Genomic DNA, 16,246 nt, shown 5'->3' with positions numbered 1-16,246 from the left:
TGGCTCTTGGATACCTGGTGATTTTTCACTATATCCTGGATATTTTGGCTATGACGTTAGGGAAACTGGGTGCTATTTGAATTTTTCTAAGCTGTGTTTAGGGTTAGCACTCAGGCTCTGGGCTGCTTCTGTAGGCTGTGTTTCTGATGACAGACTCATTTCTGAGCTCTTCTTGGAGGCCTCTGCAGCCTCCATGGTTCCTGCTGCTGTTGCCTGAGAGACAGAGGGCTGCCCAGACTTCTCCTGGTGCCAGGGATGGGTGGGTGGAGGAGGGGAGCCCCAGCCTTCCGGGACAGGTGTTTGCTTGGCCAAGGTCACCTCACACATGGCCGCAATGCACTGCCCCCAGCCCTGGGGAGGTGAGAGGAAAGGAGTCTCCAGCCTAAAGTCTTTTTATGTATTAGAGCTTTCCTTTCAAAAATCCTAATTCCACTTCCAAGTTGCAGATGCTTCATAAGTTATCTAACTGGCCACTTGGAAGGCTGCATTCAGCTATTTGGTAACAGACTCTGTTCTGCTCTCAGAAAACTGACAGGTGAGCATTCATCATCCCCAGATGTTTAACTGCTTTCTGATTCACACCCAATTTGCTTTGGACTTCACAGTGTCATTACTGGGGCCCAACATTATTAAATGACTTAAGCCATGACCCCAGATTTTTCTGTCCACCTCCATGCCTGGAAAGCAGGACAGGCTAATGGCATTTCTAAGTTCAACATTCTGACAGCTGATCTTTAGCCTATGAGACGAGGGGGACAGAAATTCCAGAGTGGTTGGAAGGACTCCAGAGACACAGGACTTCTGAAGTCTGTTCTGGTCCGTGCAGAGTTTAAAAAGGCATGTGCTGAGCATTGCCAAGCAGTTTCAGTGCTGTTTATAAACCAGCCCGAGCTGTCCAGGGGAGAGGACAGAGGGTAAAGGCAACGTTTTGAACTACACACACGCGCACGCGTGCACACACACACACACACACACACACACACACACACTCTGAAGGGGGATAAGCCCTGTGCATTTCTTAAAAACTGACTCTTTTCTCTCCTTGCTTCACCTTTAACCTTTCTGCAACCTCGTCACCCCACATAACAGCACCACACTGCACAAATGTAAAATGCAAACTTTACCAAGTCATAAGAAGCAAACACTAAGAGGACGAAGTTCTGGGAGAGCAAGCAAACTAATCTTAGGGCTCTATCAAGTCCGGCTCTTTCCTTTTGCAGGCAGGAAGCCTCGGTTCAGAGAGCTGGGTGGCCAGCTTCACTCTAGCAGTATCCTGTTCTTTCTCTTCTTTCTTTCTTATATTCTAGAAACAAGAAACAATCTCCTGCTCAGGAAACAGCTATGGTAAACTTTGGTCCTCTCCACTGCCTCTCAGGGTCACCCTTTCACACTACCTGGAAACCAGCTGTTTTGTTTTCTGATTGCAAAGGGCTATGGCTTAGTCCACCAGCAAAAACAGTTATAAAGTTATACAGTAATTTCACTTCCTCGAGACAAGCACTGTGGCATCTGGTACTATTCGGATTCCTCTAATATGCACACACACAAAGGTATATACTTTTATCCTTGGGAGATCATCCCTTCTATATAACTCTTCAGCCTTTTATCACTTTAGACTGTATGGCGTCTGCTGCCTGGGGTTTACTTCAAAGTACAGTAATCCAATGGGGAGGGAAGAGAGCACGAATGAAATAAGAGTGGCTTTGGAGGAAGCTCATGGGATCAAAAAGATTCAATATTATCTTCTCTAATGTTTTTATGTTTGAAATTTCCTATACTAATCTCTCAAAAAATTTAATTATATTTTATCTTATTTTTTCATAGACAGGGTTATTCCTATGTTGCCAGGCTGCCTGCAAATTCCCAGGCTCAAGTGATCCTCCTGCCTCAGCCTCCCAAGTAGGTAGGCATGGTTCCTGGTGTGGACTTAGAATAACAATCTTTTTAAAAACCCAGGTAAATCGCTTCTCGGCCTTTTGGCTAAGATCAAGTGTAAAAACCCAGGTAAAACATATTGCTGAACCATGCCCCCCCCCCATTTATAGGTTGAATCCCTAAATCCTAGTACTCTGGAGAGGCATAATCACACAGATCATCAGGTTAATTGAAGTAGGTCCTATTCCAGTCTGACTGGGGCCCCTATAAGAAGGGAAAATTCCAGACAGCACAGAGAGAAGAGGAAGTAAAGACACAGGAAGTCAAGGATCACCCAGAAGCCAAGGAGATGACCTGGAGCACATCCTTCTCTCCTGATCCTCAGGGAGTAACAATCCTACTGATAACCTGATTTTAGACTTCTGCCCTCTAGCTGTGGGAAACAACAAATTTCTGTGGTTTCAGAGGTCCCGGGCTATGAAACTTCATTAAGGCAGCACTAAGCAACCCAGTCTGCCACTGAAAACAAGTTTCCTTCTGGTAAGCGGAAGTTATAGCTATGAAGGAAATCTCCTTTTGTAAGGCTGATGTCCCTTTCAGCAACAGGAAGAAAAGGAAAGTTAAGTCACTGGAGTCTCCTCAATGGGGAGGGGACATATTAAATCTGCATAACAAACCTTAATCTAGCTGTACACTGCAAATGCTTTTCCTGGATACCTTCCCAAAACCTGCCTTCCCCGTGTCCACCTTCTGTTTCAGAGGAGGATGGCATCCAAGGCTAAAGCCCATGCTACCTCTTTTTTTCTTTTCTTTGCCTGTGCATGTGCGTGTGCATGGGGGTGGGGCCAACACAGACAGACAGACAATGGGGATTGAACCCAGTTCCTTCACACTGAGCTATAGCCCAACCCTTTTTTTCCTTAAATTATTTTGAGACTAGATCTTGCTAAATTACTGAATTGCCAGGCTGAGCCTCAACTCGAGATCCTTCTGCCTCAGCCTTCCAAAGTGCCGGGATTATGGGTGTGCACCACCACTCCCAGCATCTCTGTGTATCTCCATATGTATTTATTATTAATGTGTATGCCGCATCACTTTCTGCCGTATATAACCTTTTTTACGATACATTGTGTCAACAAATCTCCACACTACTAGGTATTTACAACAGTGAAGATCATTCCAGCAAATAAATATGTCCGATTTACCGCCCAGTTTCCTACTGATGGACATTACAATGGTATCTACCTTTTTTCTCTATGTCATTTACAATTCAACAAACTTCTGTAGCTAATCTTAGCATGAGTTTTCAACAATTTTCTTAAAATTAACTTCTAAAAGAGAATTTACTGAGTTTAAGGAGAGTCAACATTTTAAGGCATTGGACAAACACTGCCAGCTCACCACTGAAAAACGACTGCACTCATCTCTTCCCTCAGTAATGTAGGAGTTGTACTTTCTTACCACTCTCCAACACACGATCTTTTTTCTTAACCAGTTTCATAGGTTAAAAAAAGCAAAAGATAGCATTTCACTGCTTATGTCTTTGTATAACATGGGGTAAAGAAAGAGTAAGAAATGTCCATACCCAGTAAGGAAATCAAAGCAGATGTGGCTAAAAGGAGCCGCAGTGTGATTTTCTTTTGAACAGATGCAGAGGTGAAGCGGATGGGCGTGCACACTGGTGGGCGGGGCAGGGAAAGCCAGCATCCCGAAGAAATGGAGGGGCTACTGCTGAGGGAATCGGGGATGCAGACAGCTCTCCAAGAAACGACAGTCCTCTCCTGAAAGGCTCCAGGGACAGTAAGAACAAGGGAAGGCACTTCCTGAAATTCTCACAAATTCAGACAACCCGAGACTGCAGTTCTAACCCTTATGGTCTAACTAGTCATGACAGTCCCAGAACCCACCAGGTAAATCAAGAGCATCTCCCCACCTTTGCTAAGCCTGCTTACAGCCCCTGGGTCAGGGGTGCGCTCTATTTTTAGCCTAAGAACTACGCAGAAAGCAGCCCCTTGCTTCCTCCACATTCCCCACTCTCTTCTTTCTTACTCTAGTACAAAAGCCACACCAAGAAGAGCCCCGTCTGTGCATGGATAACAGCAGGGTCATCTCACAGCTAGGAAAAGGGGTGCTTTCCAGGTGCCAAAGTGCTCCCACATTCCCAGTTTCCAAGCCTCCCAGCACCCCCCCACACCCAGGTCTGGTGATTGTCTTTCTCATTTTACACAACCCTGGCTGAGAGGGAGAAACATTTGCCGGAACCAGAACCATACCCCATGGAAGTACAGTCAGCCCGGATGCAAACTTCTCTGTCCCTACTTCACTCCCAGGAGGCCCACAGGGACCAGGGCACAAACACTCACCCCTCCTGTCTGCATTTCAGGGAGAGGGGCCTTGCACCTGGAGGACATAACTGACCAGCTCATCCCACGCTGAGCAAGAACATAGCCAGGCACAAAATCTGCCTGGGGAGTGATCACAGTCGAGAAAGCACAATTCTAAGCAAAAAGTGGGTTCAGGGGTAAGGAACTAGCAGTGGTGTGTAAGTTTCTCTCTGGTCTCTAAGAAACTGTTTAAGCAGACACTAAGTAAAAGCAAAAGTAAAAAGGCTGCTTTACTGACTCACAAAAGAAGTCTCCTGATTAAACTGTTGCCCCCTTTTGGCAAAGGCTAGTATGCTAGTCCCCCATAGTATGCTAGACCCCCACCCATACAAAGGCTAGTATGCTAGTCCACTCCAGGGAGTGAACTGGGGCTTTTACACTGAGCATATCCCCAAGCCTTTTTTTCTTTTTGACCAAAGTCATGCTAAGTCACTAAGTTGCATCAGCTGAGCCCAAATTCGGCATGCTCCTGCCTCAGCCTCACTGGCTTACATTCTAGAGATTGTTTCATCTCTGTTTTCTCATGTCCCACACATATGCTCAGTTTAATCTCAAAGAAGCTAAATGTCTAGATATTTAACCTCATTTCAAGGATTGGGGGATAGGCTGTTTCTAAGAACTCCTAAAGAAAACACGCCAACAGACATTTATACTCCAACTTCAGTTTGTAGTGAGACAGGGACCACCATAAGGACAGAGGACAAACTCACGTGCCCTTAGCATGTTACTCATCAAAACCTTGATTGTGTTTTCTTCAGAGGCTATTAAGAACTTAAAAGCTTTTTTTTTTTTTTTTTCTAAGCAAAAACAGACTCTTCACTTGGGCCTACAGATAGATGTGTAATAGGTAAATAAAAAGCAGAACAAAACCTGACCTTAATTTTCTGTCTCCTTTACTTTCTTAAAACTTTGGATCAGATCCTTGCTCAGTTCTGCACATACTCATGGTAGTAATTTAGTGAGTCCTGTCTAAACGCTGGCAATACAAGGTTGATTATTTAAATTTATAATCTATCTTCTCTCCCTTCAAGACTGACGACACCAAGATAAAATATTGACAGGGCCATTCAACTATCAATAATCACGCCAAAGTCTCTCACCATTGCCCTAAACTTAAGACTACTTTGGATTCCAACAGAGCCTCCACAAAATGGCAACTGCCCCAAGCAGAAATAATCATCTCAGGAAGAGGGCATGAGTAAGATAAGGACTTCTCCCACAGCCATCTTGCAAAGCAAAACCTAGCCTGCCCCAGCTTGTTCTTAAAAGCTGTTTCCTCCCCTTTGTTGAGGGGTCTGATTTTCTCCACCAGAGCTGCACCCCACTTCAACTCCTCAAGCTGAAGACCTTTTACCATTTCTTTTTAACTGAGTACTAAACCTGTCTATGCCTCAAGCAGACGCATCCTGAAGTGCTTTTCTACAAGCCAAAGGCCTACCTGCGGCAAGATGAGGTGCCCACCTCCTCTCTGGAGGACCTCCTCACACCCCATCTGGTGACAGTAGCACCTATAGCTGGGTCTGAACTCTATCCAGTGAATGCCTGCTACTCTTTTAATGCTTAATTACTGTTTTTAGCTCAAAAACATTTTACCTAATGTAGCAGACAAGAACATGACCACATAGTTCTCTTTTCTGGCTAAAATGTATTTCCCTAAGGCCAATTACATTCAGAAGAAATGCATCTCCAAAGGGTGCTTGAAAGAGAAAGGAAAAAATTGGACAAGAATCTCATCCCTTCAGGCAAATCCTTTACAGCACTTGAGCCTTGGCAAGTGGAACTCTGGGAGAAACAAATGCATTCATCAGGAATCTGCTTCATTAATCGAAAGGAAAAAATTCTGTTAAGGGATAAGCCACCAGTAATTAATATTTATTGTATCCCCACTGGGTAAATGACACTGCATTCACCATTTTTACAAAGAGAACACAATTCCTATAGACAAACTGCTTACACTGTAATCCTCAAGGTGCTCAAATATGAGGCAGAACAGTACCAACAGAATGCACTGAGATGTGCAAGAGATCCAACCATCCTTTGAGACACCTGATCTGAAACAGTGTCTTAGTTACTTTTCTTGTTGCTGAGACAAAAATACCCAACACTCAAAGTTAAAGGAAGAAAAACATTTCTTCTCACAGTTTGTAGAGGTAGCACTCACATCCTGGCTGGGGCACCCATCATCCCAGTATCACATCGACACCCCAGATCCAGCCACCTCCACAAGGCCATACCCATGAGGCTTTGGGGGAACATCAAGATACAAGCCATAGTAAACAGCTTTCCAGGGACAGAAATGGTCTGGCCTGAATCTGTTTCTAAAACTTCTTCTACTCCCTGACTGTGGGCCCACACATTTAAAGAAAGGGGTATGAGTTCATGATGCCTGCTCATATAAATAAAACACACAAAAAGAATTTACTGCATTCCATACCACGTATCTACCTCCACAGCCCAGCCTGCTAAGAGAATCAATCAATCCACTGCCCTGTTGAGAACTCTATGGGCAGGGCAGATGGGACCTTCTACTGCTCACCAGTGAGGCCTGACATATGCTTGTGAGTGAATGGACGAGGGGAGGCAGAGGAACAGAGAGTAAAAGGGAAGGAGTGATTCAGGGAGAAGAGGGGGAAGGGGGGAGGATAAAGAGAGGTAAAGAAGGAAGGAAAGCTAGAGCTCTCAGGTTTCTGGGAGTTTTTACTGGCAAATCCAAGGTCTCCTTTCCATTGAATTTCGTCCACTGTTACCATGTCCACTCAAAGAATAAAGCTATTTCCCCCTTAGCCTGGGATCCCGGAATTTTGGCATTAGCCATTAGTTCTCACCAGTACCAATCTCTCAGAGTGTGCGAGATCTTCAACTGCACATTGGACAGCCCTGGGCACATGGCCCCAAGTTTCTTAAATCTCTAACTTGCTCTCTATACCTTGGGACCAACAAGGTCCCACCTGAATGAGTTCGAGGTTCAACTTCAACCAGTGAGATGCTTTTCTCCTGCTTACCTCTTACATGTCCTTTAGCCCTCACAGGTTGTTTTTTTCACCAGGAAGCTTTTTCCACCATCACTCAAAAGGTCCTCATCACCCACAGAACATCTCAGAGTTAACATAAGGAATGCATTATGTTATTAGCTGATTAACCTCTTGCCCTCATCAGGCTCAGAGCTCCATGAAGACAAAAATCTTTTTTTCTTGTTCACTGTTGCTTCCCCAACACATGGGACAAGGCATCGTAAATAATAATTAAAAATTATTATAGTAGTTGGAAGAATGAGCAAATAAACACATGAAGGAGAGCACTTAGCATCTCCTTGAGATCAGAGAACAGCAGTTGCTCCGATTAATCTTGACTGTCAACCTGATTGGTCTGAGAAACACCTAGGAAATCAGTAAAGCACACTTCTGGGTGTTTATATGAGGGCATTTCCAGAGATGAACGGCATGTGGGACAGAAAACTGATGGGGGAGTCTCACCCTGGATGTGGGAGCACCACCTAATAGGCTGGGGCCTGATGGAACAAGAGAGGGAGAAGGGAGCCTGACAGCACCTGCTCTCACTCTTGCTCCGTTTTCCCACTACCATGAGGCGAGCAGGTTTTTTCTGCCATGTTTCCACCTTGAAGCTAGGTGACCGTGGACCGAAATGTCTGAAACTCTGAGCCAAAATAAACCTTTCCTCATTCTAACTTGATTTTTCTCAGTTATTCTGTCACAAAGACAAAAGGCTAATACAAAGGTGTGAGTCACAACAGAGTACACACTCATCTACCCCTTCAGTTCAAGATCTCACCTTGATTTGGCTTAGTGGCTCGGCTGCCTGTCTCACAAGTGCAAGGACCCGAGTTCGATCTCCAGTTTCACTTCTATCCAACTTCTCTCTGGCTGTCATAGTTAACCCAATGGAATTCTGATGTGTATGAGATATAAAGTTGTATACCTATTTGAGATGAATATTTCACTGTTTCCCAAACTGGCCTTCAGTTCCTCTTCCCTCAGTCTCCCAAGTAGCTAGGAGCTGCACCCTGCTGCAAATACTTTTAAAACTCAATTCACAAGAAGATTTGAGTCAAATGGAACATCAGCTAACACTTCTACCAGAAATACCTCAATAATGAAATATTTCCCTAAACAACGCTGAGCACACCATTTGGGCTCCAGTCCATGACTCCATCTTTAGATTTGTTCTTTCCAGGATGCTGGAAATGCTGGCGCAACATGAATGTCAGTCACAGAGCTTCCTGTCAGGGTCCTAAAAGCGTACTACTTCTAAGTTACCATGATAAAGCCCACTGCAACCAAGCCCCAAACATCTCATCTTTCTTTCATTTGTAGTGCAACCTCATAGTGAAAATCCTGTAGAGCCCCAGGTTACAGAGGAGTTCAAGTGACAAAGGCTCAATTCATACTCCTTCCCAGTTTATATACTTTTTCTGATGCTTCCTCAAGTCTAGAAAACAGCCCAACTAGCTGCAGTGTCTATTTTGTTGTTTGTTTTTTTTTTCAAACCAGGCCCATGGACCTAACACTTCAATTAACTTTGTGGAAATTATAATTACCAAAAAGAGCTATGGATTCTGCTACAGTGTGAGGCAATTCTCTCTCAAGAGCCCTCAAGTTTTCCTCATGTAGTGGAGAATGAAACAGTTCTTTTTCAAGAGTAATTTACTTCCCATGATTATCCCCAAACCAGAGACACAAGTATCTGGCCCCGCAGTGACCACTTGAAAAGATAGGGTTTGAAAAGTAGAACAGTGGGAAATTCTCACAAAAAGCAGCTTGCCATCCTGTCCCCTTACTCCTCATGAACATGCTTAGGTAACTTCGTACCTCTTCATTTTCTCAAGTACAACTGCCTAGAAGTCCTTTCCTTCTCGTTCCTCATGGCCAGAGTCCTACGAGGATTCCCGTGTCCTTCCCCAGTCCTTCTGGAAGCCCGCGCTCATCTCCCAGGTCTGAAAGTCACTGTGTCCCAGGCCCTTGAAGCTCCTATCTTTTCTCCACAAGACCTTGGGGTAAGGGGCAGGCTCCCGTCCTGCTTCCTGTGCACCTGGCTAGTGCCAGGTGCTGCCAGTCAACTCTCCAGTGAACCACTGAGCACACCATTCAGGCTCCAGGTCTAGGACTCCATCTTCAGATTTCTTCTTTTTCAACTTGGGCTGCTATATTTGTGTCAGCTCCAACTGTCTGATTTTGGCTCATCTGGGCATTTACAGAAGGAAGATGCATCTTCCTTTCAGTTCAGAAAATACTTAGAAATTATTTCCTCTTAGACTTACCCAGGGACTGTTAATTCACCATCTTTAAACTAAACTTTAGATCACGTATAGTACTAGCTACTCTTCCAGTATTTTCTCATGTTTCCCAACTGCAAAATAAATGCACGCCATCATTCTTTCCACACTACCGTGTAAATACATACTTCACTCCAGGGATAAATTAACCTTATTTTTATGTATATTTATTAGCAATAAAAGGTAACAATCAGCATAAGGAAATGCTTACTGGCTCCCTTCTTTGCTGACTGTATACCTCACCATTTACTCCGCTCCAATACATTGGAAATTCCAAAAAAGAGCAACTCTAAAAAAGCAATTCTTCTAGTTAAAAAATAATTAATATTGCTTCACACTGAAATATATTCTAGATTTTAATAAAGCTACCTTTATTTTTAAGGACAATTTCCTCAACATTTGCATTAAGTAGTTTCCCTTAAGGGCTCTGTAGCTCTGAGGAACCTGGCTCATCTGAAGAGCAAGGGCCATCTTTACCCTCTCTACTGCTGCCCTCTGCTGACCAGAGGATGGACACCTTTGCCAGACACCACCTCTCCTCTCCTGTGAAAATGGTGGCCGAAACTAAATAAGCCCACAACCTATTGGGGGTCAAGTCCTATGAAAAGCAAGAAAGACGCCTTTAAGGCATGGTCCCTTAAAGTCTTAGGAAGTAACAGTGAAGACAAGACAAGCACATAAAGCACAGTACCAAATTCTACTGCTGTATTACAGAGTTAGGACTGCCCAGCCAGACAAGTAGGATTCTGGGAAAGGAAAATGAAGAGACCAGGGGTTTCCAACCTTGTCATCGTTAAGGAACTCCTTCACTCAATGTGGGTTGCATGCTTTCAGTAATTCTTCCGCAGAAGAAACCCAGATCAGCCAGTAAATATGCTCTTAATTCCAGCCAAGAGCAAAGAAATATAACTGCATTTTTTTTTTTTTTTTTGTACTGGGGATCGAACTCAGGACCTTGTACTTGCCAGGCAGGAGCTGTAGTTATATATATTTTAAGTGCAAAAAAATTGCTCATGGAGCCCTTTGGGAAGAAGTTTTCAAAATCTCTGAACCCTAACATGCTATCAATGGGATTCTCAGGAAATATAGGAATGCTCACTAAATGTACTTAATGACAGGGTTACATACTTAGAAGCATCTTCCTCCTGAAGAAATAATCCTTAACCTTCATTACAGTCTCAAAGGAACTTCTGGCCAATAATAAAACAATAAATAAGTTAAATACAGATTAAATGGTAGGCCTAGTAACATCCAGCAAGGCTCTCCTGGCACAGATGGAGAAGCCATTTACATCCTAAGAGACTGACATTTGGGTTTATACTAAAGAAGAAAAAAGTCTATTCTTCCTTTCCATCTGGAGAAAAACGCAAGAGAGTTACACCAGCCCACCATACTTTCCATCTCTGTATCACTCTCCATCAACGATGTCACAGGTTTTCAAAAGCTGGAGTTGGCAACCACAGAAGGTCACAACTGACTATGGCTTCAGTGTGGTCAGGTTCTCCATGCAGGGTCTGACAAAGAGCTTCTGCCTAAGACTTGCTATGCTATTCTGTATAGACACCGACCGGCTAAATGCTGGCAGGCACCAATTTAGACTGCAGCTTCATGGAAAAGTAATACCATATGAATAAAAAGTGCAGAATGTGTCCAAGTTCCTGGCCAGTGAGAAATTATTGTTGTTGTTGCTGTTGGCAGAGACAGCATGTTCTTCGCCTCCCATCTTGAGAAGCAGCAGAGGCTGGCATCTGGGGGTACAGGCTCAGGACCCCTTACCCACTGCAATTTTAGGCATGCAGTCTCATCTTGCTTGGCCTCAGTACCCTTTCCTGTAAGATGGGGCTCATAACAACTCTTATCATTTAGATTGTTGTAAAAAGTGTAATCAATAAAGGCGAAACCCTTGGAAGTGCTTTAATACACCTAAGTGTCACACAATTATCTGTGCTGCTGCTGCTTCTACTGTTCCAGCAACGAAATGAGACTCCAGGTAACACGCTCAGATCGAGGATGACCCCACAGGAAACAGCGGCAAACACACCAGCAAGGGTGACGGTGAACACTGATGTGAAGGTAAACACAGAACAGGAATTGCTGTCCCGTGTCATTTCAACCAAACATTGTAGAACCTGTTTATTTAAGAAGCAACGTATCCAATGCAAAGCATTACACTCCTCTTGGAGAATCACTTGCCTAAAAACAGTTTTATAAATAACTAGCAGGTCAATTATACTCAATTCTCACTCACGGTAATTATGTCCCATAAACTCTCCCCAAACACAGAATCGGGGAAGACTGAGCTGTCCCTCCAAGGGAATGGAGGGCTAGGTTTCTGTCAGCCTCGAGTAGCAGCATTTTCATCAACCAAAGCTCCATGTGCTTCCCACAGGGTCTTTGCCTAGGCCCTTGTCAGACACAGCCATTTCATTACAGCTCTTCACATAACTTCTCTTACCGGCAGCTTCACTTCCCGGTTTTAGTTGCCCCCGTGGTCAACTGGGGTATGAAAATATTAAATGCAAAATTCCAGAACAATTATGAACAGTGAATTTGCAAATACTGAGCCACTGTCCCTAGGGCAAGGCATGTGTGCAGCTCACAGAGATTATAACCCTAAAGGCTACGAGACAACTTATCTTGGTAGAGTCTATCTATGGCACAAATGAGAAAATCAGGTCCAAAATGGTCAGCATCTTGCCAGAGGCCATTTGGCCAACAGATCCAGAGCTGGAGCGCCTGGCACTGCAGGCCCAGACTCGGCGGTCTCCCCTGGGCATCTCTGTGTGAAGTCCAGGCAGAACTCAGGGCAGCGCCGATTTGGCCTCCACTGCAAACAAGGGCATGTGCCAACAATTCACACGTCTTTATTCCCCCCCCCAAAGCACCGTGACTATCAATTACTAACTCGCCAATATCAGCAAGTAGGCAAAATTGCAAATACAAACTATGTGAATGAGGACAAACTTTATTTTAAAAATTCATCCTCAGTTTCCTGACCTTCATAACCTTTCTCATCCACAAATAAAGCACTTTTCACACAGCATCAACTTTTGAAATGTGCAAACCAAGGATTTAACATTTTTCCAGCTTTGGGTGATGGGACCAAAAGAACTGTTGAAAGAACTGCTGAGCCCCCGAATAATGTCATCCACAATGCTTTTTAAAAATCAGTCTTCTTCTCATGAATCCGTATTGGCTGTTTCCTATTTTTGCATAGACTCACATGTCTGATGGATATTACGTTGGTACTTTCCAGGGTGGCCTCACATAAAGACCGACCAATTTCTTCCTTTTTAGAGTGTGCCACACTTTGATTAACGCTAAGCGCACAGCTAACACACTACTCGTGCCTGGACAAGCAAATTAACACAGGTATTTCACCAGTGCCAACTTCACAGCCTTCTTGTACTTAGAATTTTTGTTCTTGTTTTGTACCAGGGATTGAACTCGGGTCCTTGCATTTGTGAGGCAGGTGGCAGAACCACTGACCTAAATCCCTGGCCCAAAGCCTTCTTGTACTTAATAATACCAGACAATACCTCAGTGTTCCACCTGTCTGCACAATCACCAACATAATGCACAAATATGCAAAAAACATGCCCTAAACAGACCACCAAAAGGACACTGGTTTTAAAGTATGTGACTGAAATAAAATGGCAGGGATGGCCTTGTCCTACCTCTGCTGGAACAGGTTTGTGACAGAAATTTTCACAGCTCTGTGCCTGTCATCAATGACCAAAAAGGCACCCACAGTATTGATTCTGGGATCCACAAAGACATTACAAGGAATAGACAAATTTGTCAATATAGAATCTATGAATAATACAGATCAACTGTATGGGTTCAAGTTACTGGTGAACTTTGAAAGCCTAGAGCTACCAACCCCACACAAGTAACTCAAATCTCAAAGGAAACTAGGTAACCCTGCAGTATGCCAGAGTTGAGCTTACTCCCAAACCATTCAGGCCTGTTCTCCTTTCGCATAATTATAGGCCTCTCCGATTACTGAGAGAAAAAAAGGCACTTTATTCATCCCTATCTCCACTTCAAAACAGGGGGTCTAACCTGACTCAATTATTTTAAAGTTGCAATGAATCGTAAATTGCAACAATCTTCACCAATGCAGTTATTCAAATTCACAAAATACACTCAAAGACATGCCCCGGAAGCTTTAAAGGTATTGATTTGGATGGAGAGTACAGCTTCTCCAATACCCCCTTACCCCCTGGCTTTTTAAGTAAATCATTCTCTGGGCAGTTCTTCTATAACAGCTCTTATTGGATTTCACAGCACAGACCATCATTTCAGTTGCTAAATGATGTTCACCTATGGATTCCATTCTGCTCCTTTAAGTGGTGTCGTTTTCTTCACAGCTCACAGAGGCATCATATTTTAAAGGCTTTTTAACGTTTTTTTAAAGAAAAAAAAAACTGGGAATGAAACTTCAGCCTCGGCAGAGTCAAATCGGGTGACCTCCTGGGCACAGGAGTACAGCAGGGAAAATCCTGTCCCCTGGAGCTACCCTCCCAGTGGAGAAAGACTCGCCATTCCTAAGCAGGCCAGTGGTCACTGCGTCAGTGGTGCTGAGCACAGTGGAGAAGGCCGGCAGGACTGCAGGACGGCTGCAATTTTAAATAGGTGGCCAACCTGGGAAGCCTCCCCTAAGATGACCTTAAGTAAGTATTATCAGAAAGTAAAAAGGAGTACATAGAGCCAAAGGAAGGATGTTCCAGAAGAGGCCGAAGAAATGCAAAGGCCCTGAGGCAGAAGCAGGCTGGCAGGGACAACCAGCAGCAACTGCATCAAGGACAGGAATACACTGTGTGTGGAAGAGGTCCATTAGGGGATTGTTTGGTTTTAAATATGGCAATACTAGCTTTTAAAATTTTTCCAGTATTCAGAAAAGGTGATAGAACCCTATCTATGCACCATCTAGATTCAGCAACTGTTAACACCTACTCTATTTGCTTGACAATCTGTATGCATGTCTCTCTCTCACATACTTTTCCCCTGAACATCTGACACCCAGCACAGCTATCCTGACATTTCACCCCCTGAATTTTAGACATCTCCTAAAATCCAGGCTGTTTTCCTTCTTGAGCACAATTCCACTGTCTCATTTGATAACACTAACAGTAATTCCATTAAATCATTACAGCCCTCATCCAGATGCCCCAGATGACAACCGAATTCCATTTTTGGATACGTTGCTAGTATCTCTTTTCAATGGTAAAGTCTTCTGCCATCTTTTCCCAGAACGTTGATATTTAAAGAGATGAGGCCCAGACATCCCATGTCATGGCTCTGGCCACTTCCCCGTCATGGTGTTTAACTTGCCTCTGTCCCCCGTATACCAGCAGGAAGGAATGAAAATTTGATTTGACTTCAACATGTGAAGATCACATCAGCCGGCACGAGGAGGCGGGGACCCCAAAGCAGTGCGGGTGCGTGGCCTGTGAATGAGGTGCAAACCACCTGCACGTGAACCACTTACCAATCCAATTATTTAAATACAGGATGACCCAAAAATTGCATATTTTGTTAATTTTTAAACATAATAGGAAATATAAAAATGAAAATTTGATCAAATTTTTTCAATACAAGAATCGACTGGTTGACATGACACCTGCCCTAGTGACTGTTAGGGCAAACTGTCAAGTGGTTAAAAGCAATGCCTTTGCCCTGGTAACCAGCCAGTGACCTTTGCTGCCTTTCACACACCACCTTTACCAAGACACCTTACAAACAGCCCAGGCGCCAGGACTGTCACCTAATGGCTTTGGCGTTCCTTAATGGTGGCGCCTAAATCGCTATTTCATTGGGATCACAATGTGATTCCTAATTCCATCATTCCTTCTATATCGATTAGCTGACATCCACCCCTCCTCATCACTTCCATAGTTATGATCATTAGAGATGCATAAAGCGCCTTTTTCACTCCAAATGTTATTATAAAACAGTACCTTATCTTCCTGACATTCCTCCATAAACCTTTGAGCACTTCCTGCTTCCTGGTACTATAAAATGTCCCGGGTTTATTTTGTACTCTTCTCGCTCCAGACCTGGAATCAGCCACTTTAGGGTTGCCAAGTTTTGAACAAAGAAATTTATTCTGACTTTTTAAAAGGATCATCGTCTCAGGCGTAAGGCTGGAGGCAGCAAGAACGCCAGGTGCTGAGGGTGTTGCAAACATTCAGCTGAAGGCTGGCAGCAGTGGAGATGGTCAGAGGGGTCAGATCCTGAGTATATATTAAAGGAAGAGGCACTGGGATATTCTTTAAATTCTGATAGGGAACATAAGGAAAAATGGAATAATTATCAAACAAAGGCTCATGGGTTGGAGTCTGAGCAACTGGAAGGATGGGTTCCCAGAGTAAGTTTTTGTTGCTTGCTTGCAGGGACAAGGAAAAGACACACAGTAAGAAGTTAAAAAATTCAGTTTTAGATACTTAACTTTGAAATACCTATTGAGCATCCCAGTGCCACTGTCACAAGGCAGCTGGACATATAAGGATGGCACAAGGAACCAATACAGAAGACATCCACTCAGGGGTGGTCAGTGCAGTCTATAACTAAAGCCACAACTCTGGAAGCTGAGGCAGGAGGATCACGAGCTAGTCCAGCCTGGAACACTTAGGATATAGCTTAGCTTAAGGCCCTTGGTTCAATCTTCAGTACTAGGGGGGAAAGGGGGAGA

At 43.9% G+C, this 16,246-nt stretch overlaps 1 protein-coding gene and 1 long non-coding RNA gene across 2 annotated transcripts in view; both read right to left on the bottom strand.

The window, feature by feature from the left end:
• The window catches only part of Osbpl10 (oxysterol binding protein like 10), a 192,123-nt gene that overhangs the window by 74,532 nt on the left and 101,345 nt on the right, over positions 1 to 16,246 (bottom strand). The window lies entirely within an intron of this gene.
• LOC117283612 overlaps positions 9,992 to 16,246 on the bottom strand; it is a 17,613-nt gene continuing 11,358 nt past the window's right edge. Inside the window, exons 2-3 of the long non-coding RNA XR_004514637.1 lie at positions 14,479 to 14,481; positions 9,992 to 10,002 (exon numbers count right to left, since the gene is read on the bottom strand). This is a non-coding gene — a long non-coding RNA (uncharacterized LOC117283612). The remainder of the gene's footprint in view (positions 10,003 to 14,478; positions 14,482 to 16,246) is intronic.

Source organism: Fukomys damarensis, unplaced genomic scaffold (assembly GCF_012274545.1).
Source record: "Fukomys damarensis isolate Sample0158 unplaced genomic scaffold, DMR_v1.0_HiC HiC_scaffold_28, whole genome shotgun sequence".
NCBI lineage: Eukaryota > Metazoa > Chordata > Mammalia > Rodentia > Bathyergidae > Fukomys > Fukomys damarensis.
This window is presented reverse-complemented; position numbering and strand designations above follow the sequence as displayed.